The 14452-nt window shown below is 35.5% G+C and overlaps 1 long non-coding RNA gene across 1 annotated transcript; it reads right to left on the bottom strand.

The window, feature by feature from the left end:
* Nucleotides 1-1293: 1293 nt before the first annotated feature.
* LOC123536705 (uncharacterized) lies at nucleotides 1294-5417 on the bottom strand. The gene is made up of 2 exons (XR_008368156.1): nucleotides 4212-5417; nucleotides 1294-3990 (listed from the first exon to the last, which is right to left on the bottom strand). It is a non-coding gene; the product is annotated as an uncharacterized LOC123536705 (long non-coding RNA).
* Between the last annotated feature and the right edge of the window lie 9035 nt (nucleotides 5418-14452).

Raw genomic sequence — 14452 nt, 5'->3', positions numbered from 1 at the left:
CCGAGCTCCCATTTTTGACCAAACTTGTGAGAGGACCTTTTAGTGATACATCAAGCGCTTCATGAGAAGAAGCCATATAAAGATTTGTTTTCATTTTTAGTAGCGGCTCTTAAAAGGATCCAAGCACCTCCACTTGAACAACATTTGGAGAGGACTTTACAGTGATGCTACAGACCAAGTTAGATTATTGATGTAGCGGTTCATGACAATAAGTCGTTTTAAAGGTTTTTTTTCTTATTTAGTATTGGTCCCTAAAAGAGGTCAATCGGAACCATTTGAACAAAGTTGAGAGAGGACCCTGCCAGGATGCATGAAACATGGGAGAAGACATGGTTCATGGAGTTCAATCCTGACAAATGTGAAATCCTTAGAATCTTTAGAAAGAAAAGTCCTGTAGTTTACCCCTACAAACTTCATCACATAGAGATAAAAACGTGAGGCAGCTAAATACTGGCATAACCATCTCCAAAAATTTAAACTGGTCTGAACACATTGACAATATTACTTCCAAAGCAATTAACTTCCACCCTTCGCTTCATACAACGAAATGTAAAAAACTGACAATAAAAAGACCAAACTTGCTGCCTACAACACCTATATCCGTCCACACTTGGAGTACTGTTCAAACGTCTGGCATCCATGGCAAAAAAAACTTTCACAAGTTCAAAGGTCAGCTGCCAGATACGACATGTACGGCTAGAGTTACACCAGTAGTGTTACCCAATTTTTAAACACCTTAGAATGGAATACACTCCAATACGGAAGGTCATTCAACTTATTAGTAATGTTTTACAAAATAAGGACCCAGGCAGCTGCAGTCGACCAATCTCCTCTTATCCCAACTAGAAACTTAAATTACTTAATCCCCCAGTCCCGCAATCAGTACTTTTCTAACTATTACTTCCCAAGGACTATCCGACTTTGGACCTCTATACCAACCTACTAGTGTCAAATCTAGCCTTTAGAGAGAGGCTGGCGGTGGTCAATATGTACCTGCATCGCTTCTGGCCTATTTTAACTGTAGCATACTGTCTTGTTAGCTTTTATTCTCTTAACATTTGTAACATATCATTTCTTTAACAACTGTTTCTCTGACAGCGCCGCCAAGTGATAGCTGGAAATCGACGTTTGGGTGAAAGATGTAGATGTAGATGCTACAGACTAAATTTGGTGTGATTTGAATAAATAATTTCGGATTAGATGATTAAGCAGGACAACGGACACCGGACCATGCACCTTATGATACTTACAGCTCGCAAACTTTAAATGAGCTTAAAAAAACAAGACACTATCTCTAACAAAATCAAGTTTACTCTATCAACTAAAGAAAAACACTGTATACTATCTTGCCTTGCGTCATATCTTTGAGATAAACACATGTTTCAAGGACATATCTAACAAAAATATTAAACAAACGATCGTATAGGAAAAAATTATCACACCTTAACATTTTGATTAAAACTACCTCTGATTAATAGTTGCATGATGCCCTTATTACATAACAGTATCAATTTTATACCTTTAATATCAAGAGTCCTTTTTCAATGTCTATATACATCATCCTGACTGTATTAAATTACAAAAACAAATCTAAATTCCTACATTCAGTAATAAGTAATTCAGAATAGAAACACATTAAAGTATGTGAATCAGACCTTTTAAAACATGGCCAATATCGTCCATTTATGGTCCAGATTATACATGGCCCTATGTACCAGACAGACAAAAGCTGATCAAGGGCCTACGTGTATATGTAATGACACAGCATATACACATCTTCTGAAAGCGTTTGGACACAGTTTTTAAACGTCCATTGGCAGATACATTTACTGCGTCCAGGAAAACACGGACCACCAGCCGACTTGATAATAACCTGTTATATTGTCATCAGGCAAAATCTTTGAAAATGTCTTCACAATATAAAATATTCCACGAGACGTCTGTAGAAGGTCAAGTTCGAGTCCTGAAACACACCCGCACTACGTACAGGTAGATTCTGTAATTATAAACGCACACTCAGAAACTTTCTCATTTTTCTTAACTGTAATGATAATGATAATAATAATAATAATAATAATAATAATAATAGAAATAATAACAATACCTTAACACATTAAGAAATGTACAAGCAATTATAGACATCTTATTTCTAATGTTGCCTACTGAAATTAAAATAAAAAAAACAAACAACTTACATGTACCATCAAAAATGAAATATCTATAGCCACTGAAACAGGTAACACAATTTACACGTGCATTGAATGTACACTATTAAACATATGTTAAACCTAAACCTAATCTTTTAGTCAGTATATAGTAGACTCAATACGTGCGTACATCCAATAGGGGGGATTTAATGTTGACGAATTTTATTACCATTTACACATGATATCAAATGATGGCTCATTCATACAACTGACAACATACATTCGTATTTCAAACAAAACAGAAAAAAAGTAAAATATATTGTGCAACAAATTAATTCTACTGATGTTAAAAAGGAACCGTCACTTTTTCTGTACAATAGTACCAAGATATATCTTTTTACGTTTCTTTAAAGCATTTAAGGCAATTTACGTTGCAAATAGTTATAGGTATATTATTGCAAACTTTTATGCTTTTATAAGAAAACTGGTTTGTAGATAGTTTGTGTTAGGTCTTGTATAATGCAATGTCTTTACGTGAACTTGATCTCAAATTGTATATTTGATTGTTTAAAACAGTCAACCATTCCAAAATAGATCTAGATCTTGGTGCCATATTATTTAATGTTTTAGAAAACTAGTACTGCCGTGTGGTATTAACATCTATCAAGGAAAGATAATAGTGCTCTATAAAGCTCAGCTGAGGGATAACATTGAGGTTTCTTTAGCAATTCTTTAGCCTCATTTTTTTATCACCGAATTTGAAAACTGGTATTGCTTTAGCTTCTTCCTAATTCAGCTGGAAAATACAAGATGTAATACTGTTATTCATATTTGTTATTGTTTTCCTGACACAGACAGCGTTCTAAACCGTTCTTAAATATGGGAGAAATAATATCACTTTAGCACTTTTTTCGCATCACAATTACAGCTACTACCACTAGGGCTAGACCAAATATAGCCCCAACTACAATAATGATAACGGTGGTTACATGATTACCACCATCTTCTTCTTTCTCCTCCGGTGGAGCTGGTGTAACTTGTAGAGAGGTTTCAGTGCAGTTGTAGTTAGAGCAGACACTCAGTTCCGTAAATTGCAATCCATCTTCCATCTGGACTCGCACATCACCGTTTTCTATCGCTTTTGCAACGTCAATTGCCTCAGCTGATACGTTTGCGGAAGAGATGTTTTTGGCGTTCAGATCAAATTCCGATCATGAAGCTATCAGTATGTTGATGTACAGGTTGTCAATATCAGTGTCGTTGTCAGAGGCACGTTTCTTACGATTTGGTCTGTCTTGCGCTTGGTATCCGAAATGCATAATCCCTCTTTTAAACCAGTTCATTTTTTCTGATATCAAATCTGAAACTTTTTCTGCAATTTCATCTAAAATTCTTTGTTTTTTATCTGTCGTTTGCTTCAATTTCAGTTTTATAAGCTTCATCCCATTGTTCAGTTGTTCAGAACCACACGCCTGTACAACATCTAACATCTGTTTGAAGGTCGCTCTGGCATCTTGAATGACTGCGCTTTTAACAGTCCAAAATACTCGTGCCCAGTTTGCGAAACCTATGTCACAAATAGAAGGATTGCCTTCATCAGGGTGGAGGTAACAACCAGAATGAGAATCGAATGCAGTTTGTTTGATTCCTTCGCACGTCGCCTTTACAAATGGTCTAAGCATGGGCACAAGTTTAACTTGTAGGCATTTTCTGACACCATCGATCCATTTCTGTCCTATGTCATCAAATTCTGAATAAGATAATGGTCTTGATAAAGCTTGCAAAACTTCTCTGCATAATCCAGGGCATAAGAGTTCCCCTTTTCCTTACATGGATACCGTTTCTGAAATAATCAAGACAACTTTGATTACACAGAGAACTGCCATGTAACCCTATGGCTGGAAATGACTTTGTTAAATCTAAATTACTATATTCTATTGGGTTCTACAACTCACAGTTGTATGACGCACATTTTGACCAAGTATGAACCCTAGACCGTTCCGTGACTGTAATATATCTATAGACTAAGCTATACATTTGAACATGAATGAAATATTTCTTTACCTCGAGACAATCCCTGTACCAGCTGCATTCTGTTCCAGATGGACTGAAACACCAATCCGGAATGGATGACGTCACAACGGTCGGCTGTGTTGTAACATTTCGTGGGGCGTCTGCTCCGCATGCGCAGTCGTCATATACGGATCCTAGGGTAAAGCATATTGAAATTATTGTCTAGAAAACAGCATTACTTTCATAAATGTTGAAAGTAAATTACTTATTCTCTATTCTTGCACAAAATTTTTTGGGTTTTTTTTTCCGATTTTGGACATTCACAAACAGGGAAAAACTCTGAATAAACGATGTACCATTTGGAAATGCACCCAGTTTAGCTAATTTCAATGATGTTTATTTTTAATATGACAGAACATAATGGCAGCCAGTTCTAATTAACCAATCAAATGTAGAATCGAGTTATATTCCGTAATTTACAGTAGTCAATATGTTCGCATGCAATATTAAGTATGTCGAGCTGTCCACGTGTATTTGTTTTTGTTTTTTTGGGCTTCGTCAATGCTTCCATACTTTCTTAAACGAACATGTAGTTTCACGGACTGTTTAACAAGGTTTTTATCCTAAATAAACAGTTTACCTTCGGCAAGACTATGTACTTCTATCATACACTGATACCAACAGTATGTCGAAGAAAATCTACACCCGTGGTTCCCCGCTGAGTAAGTCCTAATATACTGGTCAGTAAGACACGTTGCCCACTGGTACTTGCTGTAGTAAGGTTCAAGCAGAACGCATTTATTTGTACCCGCGGGGCCGACATTCCTATCGCAGTCGCCGCGTGCAAATCCAATTAACATTAAAACCAGTGAAAGACCGAACAATAAATCCATACCAGCTCTTTGAAAATTGCTTTTGTGTCTCAAATACCCGTATCTGAAAACAGGTTCGGTAGGCGCGCGCACACACATATTTAAAGTTTTTATGTTAATATGCATTTAAACGATAATTGCATCTGTTCTTTACGGCTGTGCATTGGACTGTGGATGGTTGATATACACATTCTTCACTCCTCGATTTGGTTTCAGTATTTACATTGGTTCTAGTACTTCAAACTTATATAGTATTATTATGAATGTTTCAGCTACGTGATTTGAATATGCATTAAAAAAAGCCGATTTCGTCCAGTATTTAAATTTTGCAATGATAATACTGAAGTTGTTGGTTTCTTCACCCTTTTGTCAGTTAAAAATATTCTTCTTCTTGAATATAGCTAGTAATATACATGCACGTGTCAATTGAATCCCACTGAATAAAATGTTTAGCATTTTACTTTATACAAATTTACCTTTGTTTAATCCTGAGGTTTCAAAAAGCAGCCATTTTCAAATACTGGCGACTTATATGAGTTACTGACTCATGTAATAAAATGATTAATAATGATTCTAACACGATCTGCAGCAATTGTTATATAAACATATAGCGAAATCGCCTATACATGAATCTACGATAAAATATGGTTGGCTGTTACATTTCACCTCCTATGATTGTGGCATAAGAGATTCTACTTCAGTTCCATTACATACGAATTATTTCAGGGCCAAACGGTTGAAAACAGCATTTCAAAAACATAAATATGATAAAAAGTCGTACTGACTTATGTGTAGGACCGTAAAACACGTTTCGATCTCTACGAGCGTATTCAATTAAATAAGATTCAGCGGTGACGTCATAAATGTATGACATAAAGTATGACGTCATAATGATGTGACGTCATATAAAGTGACTGAAAGTTCGTAACTTGTAACACAGGATCGTTTGGATGCGAAAAATTAAATCATTTAATTATTACGCATCCAAACTCCTGCCCATATTTTATTAACTGATAAAATATAGGAACATATTTATTATTTCTTGGCATATACATGTTTGTCGCCAAAAACACATCATTTGTCGGTTTGCTTAACAGAGGTGAATTGAAAAGCATGACAAATTATAACAAGCGTGGGAATACTATCGATAGTATGAAAATAAAAAAGATACAGATAATTATCATATCCGATCTAATATCTAATCAGCAACTCTTCTAAAACACAGATAAAAAGTCTGTTCAGAATGGGAAAACGGCGACTGCTGATCTTTCGGTCGTTCGTAGACCGTCCTACCCAAATGAGAATCAGAAAACAAAACGTTGAACAGCTTTCCCTAGATGTCAGACAATTGTGCCAGTCAGAAACAGCAAAACAACTGTTAGAAAGGCCTAGTCTGGCTACCGACTAGATAATCATTTTTTAATAAGTATGTTATATATTCTTTTCAGTACATTGATTTTAATACATACATGTTCATTGTATGGATACAATACTCGTTAACATTACATGTTTCAACATAAATTATCCATAATTGAGCCGTGCCATGAGAAAACCAACATAGTGGGTTTGCGACCAGCATGGATCCAAACCAGCCTGCGCATCCGTGCAGTCTGGTCAGGATCCATGCTGTTCGCTAACGGTATCGTTAATTGCAATAGGCTCTGAAAGCGATAAGCATGGATCCTGACCAGACTGCGCGGATGCGCCGGCTGGTCTGGATCCATGCTGGTCGCAAACCCATTATGTTGGTTTTCTCATGGCACGACTCATATAATTCAACATAGCCAGAGAAAAAAGTATACATTTGTATTGTACATTATATCAATCCCTGAAATGTTTTTTCAAATACTGATGAATGGATTGAGAATGATAAATGAATAATGAAATGATGGAGTGTCCTCATAGAAACAAGAGCTGTTTGTAAGACAGCCAATGCTCGACTATTCGAAATATTGTTTCAGAAGCAGGAACATGTTACCTTAAGTGTTAAAACATCTATAGTTTCAATCCAGTATCTGCACATGTGAAGTTTAATATCTGCATTTGTTCTGCAGATGCGACTTGCCCGCAAAACTTTAACAAGAATTCAGAAGTCATAAAGGAGGCATAATCTGCCAAATATACATTTCAGAGTTATGGGATTTGACCCAGTGAGGTTGGTTATTGATCTAGAAAATGAAAATAAAAAAGTTTTAAATATAAATATAAGCTGTGACGCCGGCGCTAGGGTGAGTAGAAAAGCTGGAAGTTGAAATTATGGAACACTTGTTCTGGAACTGTACAAAGATTCAGAAATTTTGGAACCAAACTTTCAAATGGTTGAACGATTGCGATATTCAGGTACAACAGAATAAATTCCTAACATTTTTTCGTTAAAAAAACAAGGTTACCTCATACATTCTCATGCTCTCAAAACACTTTATATATAAATGTAAAATAAAGAAAATAGTACATGTACCAGAAATAACTAATTTCAAACAAAAGTTGAAAAGCAGATTAAAACTAGAAAATTATACAGCGTTCCAAAACGATCGTCTTGATATTTTCAATAACGATTGGAAATGTTTCCCTACCTTACTTTAAACAACAAAATCTACATACCACAGTTGTCTTCTCTTTTCTTCCTTCCTTTCATGTTTTTTTACTTAGTTTAAAATTTACTAACATATCGACATATCGTACGTTATTTCTAACAACTACGTTTTCTTAAAATGGCCAAAAGCTACTATATGAACATTTTAGAAATACGAAGTGATTTGGACAAGTACAGCGGCATACCATGATATATTCTGACTTCATCAGTCTTGGCTCTGATTATCTCAGGAGTTATCTCCTGTGAACAAAACATAAGTGACACAAGAAAATATTCAGATATAGAAGGTAATGTATAATTTTGTATCAGTTTACTGCTATCAATATACACTTATTTAATGGCGTGCATGTCAATAGACTAAAGCACTGCCCTAGGTCCGAATGACCAAGGGTAAATAGTTTTGACTTTTGACTGGCAAGCCATTTGATAAGTGTTTTATATTAAATCAGTACACGTTTTGAATGTAGACCGGTTATATAGCACAAACAATGGATCGACCATTTACAATAAAGAGATATGTTATATACAATTCTGAACGGGCTCAAACTGTATCCAAACGGAACAGATGTAGAAACGACCGTCTGTCAAAGGACTGGCTTAGACGGGTTTGGATCCAAATGTTGCTCCAGAACTTTGAGCCAACTTTAAATTTCTGCCGATCATCCCGTCCTGCTGTTGGACGGTCTGACAACGTACTTAGCGAGATGGACATACTAAGAACTGAACTGCCGTACTTCGGTCGTACTAGAGACGTAGCATGATGTAAACCGACCGGGCGTCATTTTAAGTACACGTGCACACCGACCGTATCCGTGTGTAGCTCATTCAACCCATACACACACAGACTTAACTCGACCGCATTGCATCCTTAGTGAGTCGTTATTCCGTCTGAATACGATCAAAATAATATACTGAGTTTGCAATACGTTTCTAAACAGTTCTAAGAGTTTGCAGTAGGTTCTCAGTATGCTCCGCTCGTTTTTAGTACGTTTATAACGTTTGTTCGCAGTTTCTACAACGTCGATCCCGTCTGCAGTACAATTACACAAGGTAGGGTATAAATGCATGCCGTTGCTGTACAGGTTCAATATTTGGGCACAAAATTTAGCCGGAACTATGGATAATATTGCACCTCTGAACATATTAGATGTTAGTTGCATGCAGTTTTTGGGAGTAGAACAAGAATACAATATGATGATAGCACAAGAGAAAAGACGAAGGAGAAGACCAAGACTGTGTTTGGTAAGAAACTGGTTAAAGCCGGAGAGAAGATATGCCGTAGGACATTATCACCAACTGATGGAGGAGATCTCCGCTTGGATGATCATGAGTATTTCCACATTTTTTTTAGAGGAACACCGCCATTTTTGTCGAATTCTTGAATGCATTAGCATTTTATGGAAAAAGAAGACACGAACAACGAGAAAGAGAACTGGACGAAACGTGATGGCTTTTTATAACCGTCGGGCCAGAACGTGATCACAATTTACGTTCTGAATGTACTAGGCACGAGATGAGGACATAATAAGAGCAAACTGCCAGCGAGGATAAAACAAACAGAGAACACACTGGGCACCTCACAGGAACGGCCGGCGGCAACATGTTTGAACGATACATCTATGAATATTTTTCCTCTTACTAAATTATATATTGCTTACAAAGCTTGTCATACTGACAGTCTTTCATTTCTGCATATCATATTTATTTTCTTTGCAGTTTGCAGTTCGTTCACATGGACAGTTGCATCTAGATTATTGTAACCTTAAGCGTAAAAGTGAACACACCTTAAATAGTGAGTACGGACATATCAATTGATGTCGCTCACTTAATGTAAATCGTTTTAAAATTTCGTATATTTTAATTGAATCTGAAATGTCATATGATCTTTATTACACATGTGTATATTGTGCATCCGCTTAGTTGAGGTTTTCTACACATGTAGAAGACATTTCGCATAAGTACCAAAGATCCTGTCTGCCTAAGTGACATACTTAAGTAGAAACAAGCGAAAAATGAAAGTAAAGCAAGTGTTTTAATACCACGGAAAATAATTATGCAGGTAATTAAACCCTGAAAAATTTTAGAGGTTTAGTATAAAATCATCAATTGCAATTTTTACAAGTACGTGTTTACACTGTTTATCGTAAATAATTAAACACAGAAATATTTTTATGCCCCAAGTCTCAAATAAAGGGCATCTAGTAATGCACCGAAAGTTCACAAATCTCTGTGGATCATGTCTCTGGTCTTTAATGAACCAGAGCCATTTAGTTCTTGAACTGTCCGTTTATGATTGTAGGGATGATACACGTTTTTTTGTGTGTTAACGTCTGCAGAAGCCCGCGGGATTGTTTGTGACCGAGACCGAAGGTCTTGCATAGAAAACATTACACGACGACTTTATGTATTGTTTTTATATGTGATGTCTTGACGATTCCGGTACATTTTTTATTTACCATTCCTGTTGTTCTTGGAAACGGTAAACATGTTTTAAATATCCGTATCCAGGGCCCAGAAATAAACAACACTATCAAAAGCACATCCTGAAGGTTTTTAAGCGATTTTTTTATCTCTCGTTATTACAAAGATAAAATTACCAATGATTGTTCATATCATTTCACAAGTTGGTGGACTCGATCACAATTTCAAGAATAATAACTTTACATTCGAGTTATATTGAGTACGGACACAGTTTTAGTACGGATGAGTACGAACGTAGTGTCAAGCTCCCAAGCTGTTTATATAAATTCTTCGAGAAATTAGATAAAAACATACCGACTGATACTTACCAAAATCATAAATATGATTCCTAAAAACAAAGAATCGCACAGGTAAACACGCGATTCTTTAACATTCATGGTTGTCTACAAAATCTGAATTGACGCCGAGTTCTTAAAGGGGAGTAAACAAGGTAAGAAACGAGTACAAACAATGTGGGGGCAGCGCATTTGGCTTTAGTTACTGATACAATAACACATTCTATGGTTTAGATTACATCTTTAATGCTTCAAGAAGAGGTTTTTATGAAAGAAACAAGACGCAGATACCAGATGTCAATCTGCGTAGAAATACATATACGTCCCTGGGAAAGCATTTCAAAAATAAAAATCGGGTATTAACAGCACGTGAATTGCCTTGTTTGCACACGATTTTTCTCCCGTTAATACATGGGCGGATCCAGTGAAAAAAGTAGTTTTTATGCAAGAGTGTCCGTAATGTCTGTGTAACAAACAAAAATAATTTTGAGATAATAGTTTATAAATTTTCTTTTTTCACAAATGCATTAAGTTAGAAATTATGTGATATAAAAAGAAATACATTTGTTGTTGTACCATAAAGGAAAATTATAATGAAATATTACAGTTTATGGTTCCGATTGAATAGTTGCACTTTCGACAAAATGTTAAACCCCTCTTAACTGGATACCCCTCTAAATCGGACAAAAAGCTTGGTCCCAAGGCCGTCCAGTTTAGAGAGGTTCTACTGTATTACTATATCATGTTGCCCAATTTTCTTTGCTTCTTTCTCATTTATGTTCTATTCTCTACATATTGTTAATATTATTTCGAATAAATAAAATACAGATAAAAAAGTGAAACTAGCGGATTTTTTAAATTTATATTATTACAAAAAATACAAAGTTCAAGACTCTAAATTAAACTTCAAACCTCATGCTCTAATATTAAACTTCAAATTTAAAGAAAGATCATTTTTAGCCAAAATCTGGAGATCAGTGCCTTTAACATGTACGTATCTTTATAGAAAATGTAATTAATAGAATTGTTTAGTTTAGAGGAGATAAAAATTTAAAAACTTATTATACACATGATATTTTATTACTCTGACAGCGATACAAAACAAAACAAACGAACAAAAAAAAAACGCTTTTGTCTCAGTATACAATTGCAACTTGCATGTAGCCTAAAAAAGTTCATTTATTTCTGAAAGGGCGTTGTGAAATTGTGATAACATAACTTAACAAGGATATATCTTACAAAAGAAGATAAATCAAATGGGCTGGGTATTGTGAGTTAGGGTAGCACGGAGCACATACGTTTATGGTGCAATGGGCTTTTGATTTATATCTTTCAGCGGGTATATCTATGTTTTACAATCTGTTCCTATGGCTACTCTTATATGTGTTAGTGATTCACTTGACTGCAAATGATTTTATTTACACTGTCCTTTAATATTTAGGAACTGATTCACTTGACGGGAAGTGATTTCATTTACACTGTCCTGTAATATACCGATTTTTCTCTTTACAGATCTGGTGCAGCCGTTCTGCGCATGTCGAGAATGATTACCAATTCAGTGTAGCGCACCGCAAAACCACGCAGTTATTTGCATGTCTGCAAGCATTTTGTGTATAATATGCGTAATATACTGACTAAAGCTTAGGGTTAGTATCACCATGGTTACAAAATATATACATTTAAGGTTATTTTTGTTCAAATTGCTTGAATCCGGTATGTGTGTATATACCGGAGTCTGTAATATATCACAGGCGCACCAGATCTGTTTTTAGTCACAGCCGTAATATAAAGGAACACATCTAGGCGTTTTAGCGCAAAATTAAACTGGTCAGTGGTGGTTTTGCAACTGACAGGTCCAAGCTGATGCCTTGATGTGTTCCTTAGTTTTGTTGGTTTAGGTCTACTTGCTTTTATGATGGCATTCATTTGTATTTACGTGTTTGAAAACATTTGTTTGTTTTTTGTTGTTGTTGTTTTTTGGGGTTTTTTTTTGAGGGGGGTGGGGGGCGGGGTGTTTAACGCGGTTTTTCAACAGTATTTCAGTCATGTAACGGCGGGCAGTTAACCTAATCAGTGTTCTTGGATTCTGTTACAGGTCAAACCTGTTCTCCGCAAGTAACTGCTAACTTCCCACATGCATCAGAGGTGGAGGACTAATGATTTCAGACACAATGTCGTTTATCAAATAGTCACGGAGAACATACGCCCCGTCCGAGGATCGAACTCACGACCCCACAATCTACCACCTTATTTACATGTGGAGTATAGAGGGCTGTATTTCCGCATAAGTTAATTGAATGTGGCTTTTCCTTTTGGACTTTTGTCCTTGATTTTTACATTTCTGTACCTCGGTATAATAATGATCGCGGTTTATGTTGCGATATTTTTATATCGTTATTTTCATGATTTTAGAAAAACTCGCTCAGTTTTAGCGCTGTTTAATAAAAAATGACGTAAATGCTGAACTTTTTAAACAGTCCTCGGATACTTACTTACTGCGATCAACACAATCTTAACCGATAATATTTACATTCGCCCTATTCTGGTCCATTGAAAATTATAACGTTCATTTCGTATGAACAGCAAAAAGAAAGGCGCGAACGTTACGTCAACGCTGCTTAGTAATAACGGGTCGCTGTTTTGACGACGTCCGCGTATAGTCAGGGAGAACGTTTTTTAGACGACGTCGCAGTTGTTCTGTCTGATGAACAGAATGGCCGGGAAGCTGATTTGAATGATACATGCAACAAAATTTGTACAATTTATTATATAAACCTGTTTACATATGGAAAGGAAATACAATGTAAATATAAGATATAATATATAGAGGATATTTGTTTGTTTTGAGATGAGATATTCTATATTCATGAAAAACAAACAAATTTTATTTTTATTTTATGCTTAATTACGTTGAGATATGCATTTTGCAACAGTTTTTAATCTCAGCGCGAGAAACAGATGCACCTTAACGAGCACGACGGCAGACGTGTTGTGACGTAAGAAATACTAAAGTTCCATTTTATTTTTTGCTGCATAACGTTATGAAATTCCCATTAAGTAAAATAATTTGAATCGAGAAATATACTATAAAGAGCAAAGTGCGACTACAATTTTCATCCTGTTTTAAGAAAATAATTTAAAATTTATACACAATGTACAAGTATACCGGCAAAACAGTGAGTGATATGCAGTGTCTGTTATAGACTATATCTCACTGATAAAACGCAGTATTTCATCAGTTAGCATAAAACAAAATGAAACTTTGTTTTCGGTGTTCATGCGAAATGACCAACAGAATAGGATCGGCAAATTAAACATGAATCGCGCTATTTCCGATCCCATTCTGTCGTTCATTCCGCATGGAAACCGAAAAAAATATTTAGTTTAATCATATTTTATTGTTTCCATACAAATACAATACAAATTTACAAGACATGCATACAAAAAAAACAAACTAAATGTAAGAATATTACAAATGCATGGATATACAGATTACATAAAAAAGCAAAAGGGTTGGGCCACAAGTTTTAACACATAAGCGGTTGGCCTTCCAGAATCATACTGATAGTAACAAAATGAGCATTATTGTTCTTTGTATTTTCGTCGCATTTACATGAAATAAAAGAACATTTTATTTATAATAATGTTCCAAAAAATGAAAATTTAAAGAAGAAAAAAGGAAAAAATACAATGAAGATAGTAATATTTGTTTAACAAAGATGAGAAAATGAAGGGGGGGGGGGGGGAAGAGTTTAAACCTGCGTTGATATTTCCGCCCATACGCTCATCGAAACACGAAATACACTCATTGTTGAAATAGTGATTTAATCTAAAAAAATATTAATCATTTTACGAAACGTCAATGGTACGAATTGAATAAAGCAGTATAACATGTTGAAATAGCCTTTTATATTGTCTTCGAACAAAATGTGTAGCTATTTTTATATTGCAACTTGTATGAGGAATTGAAATATTATCCACAAAGAGGTGTTTTGTGAAATGAAAGAAATGATACGCCTCTGATCAGAGTACAAAGGACACCTAAAAAAGTAATGGTCAGCGTTACCTAAC

This window comes from Mercenaria mercenaria, chromosome 17 (genome assembly GCF_021730395.1).
Source record: "Mercenaria mercenaria strain notata chromosome 17, MADL_Memer_1, whole genome shotgun sequence".
Lineage (NCBI taxonomy): Eukaryota > Metazoa > Mollusca > Bivalvia > Venerida > Veneridae > Mercenaria > Mercenaria mercenaria.
The sequence above is the reverse complement of the archived record's forward strand: the minus strand, read 5'-3'. Positions and strand labels throughout refer to the sequence as shown.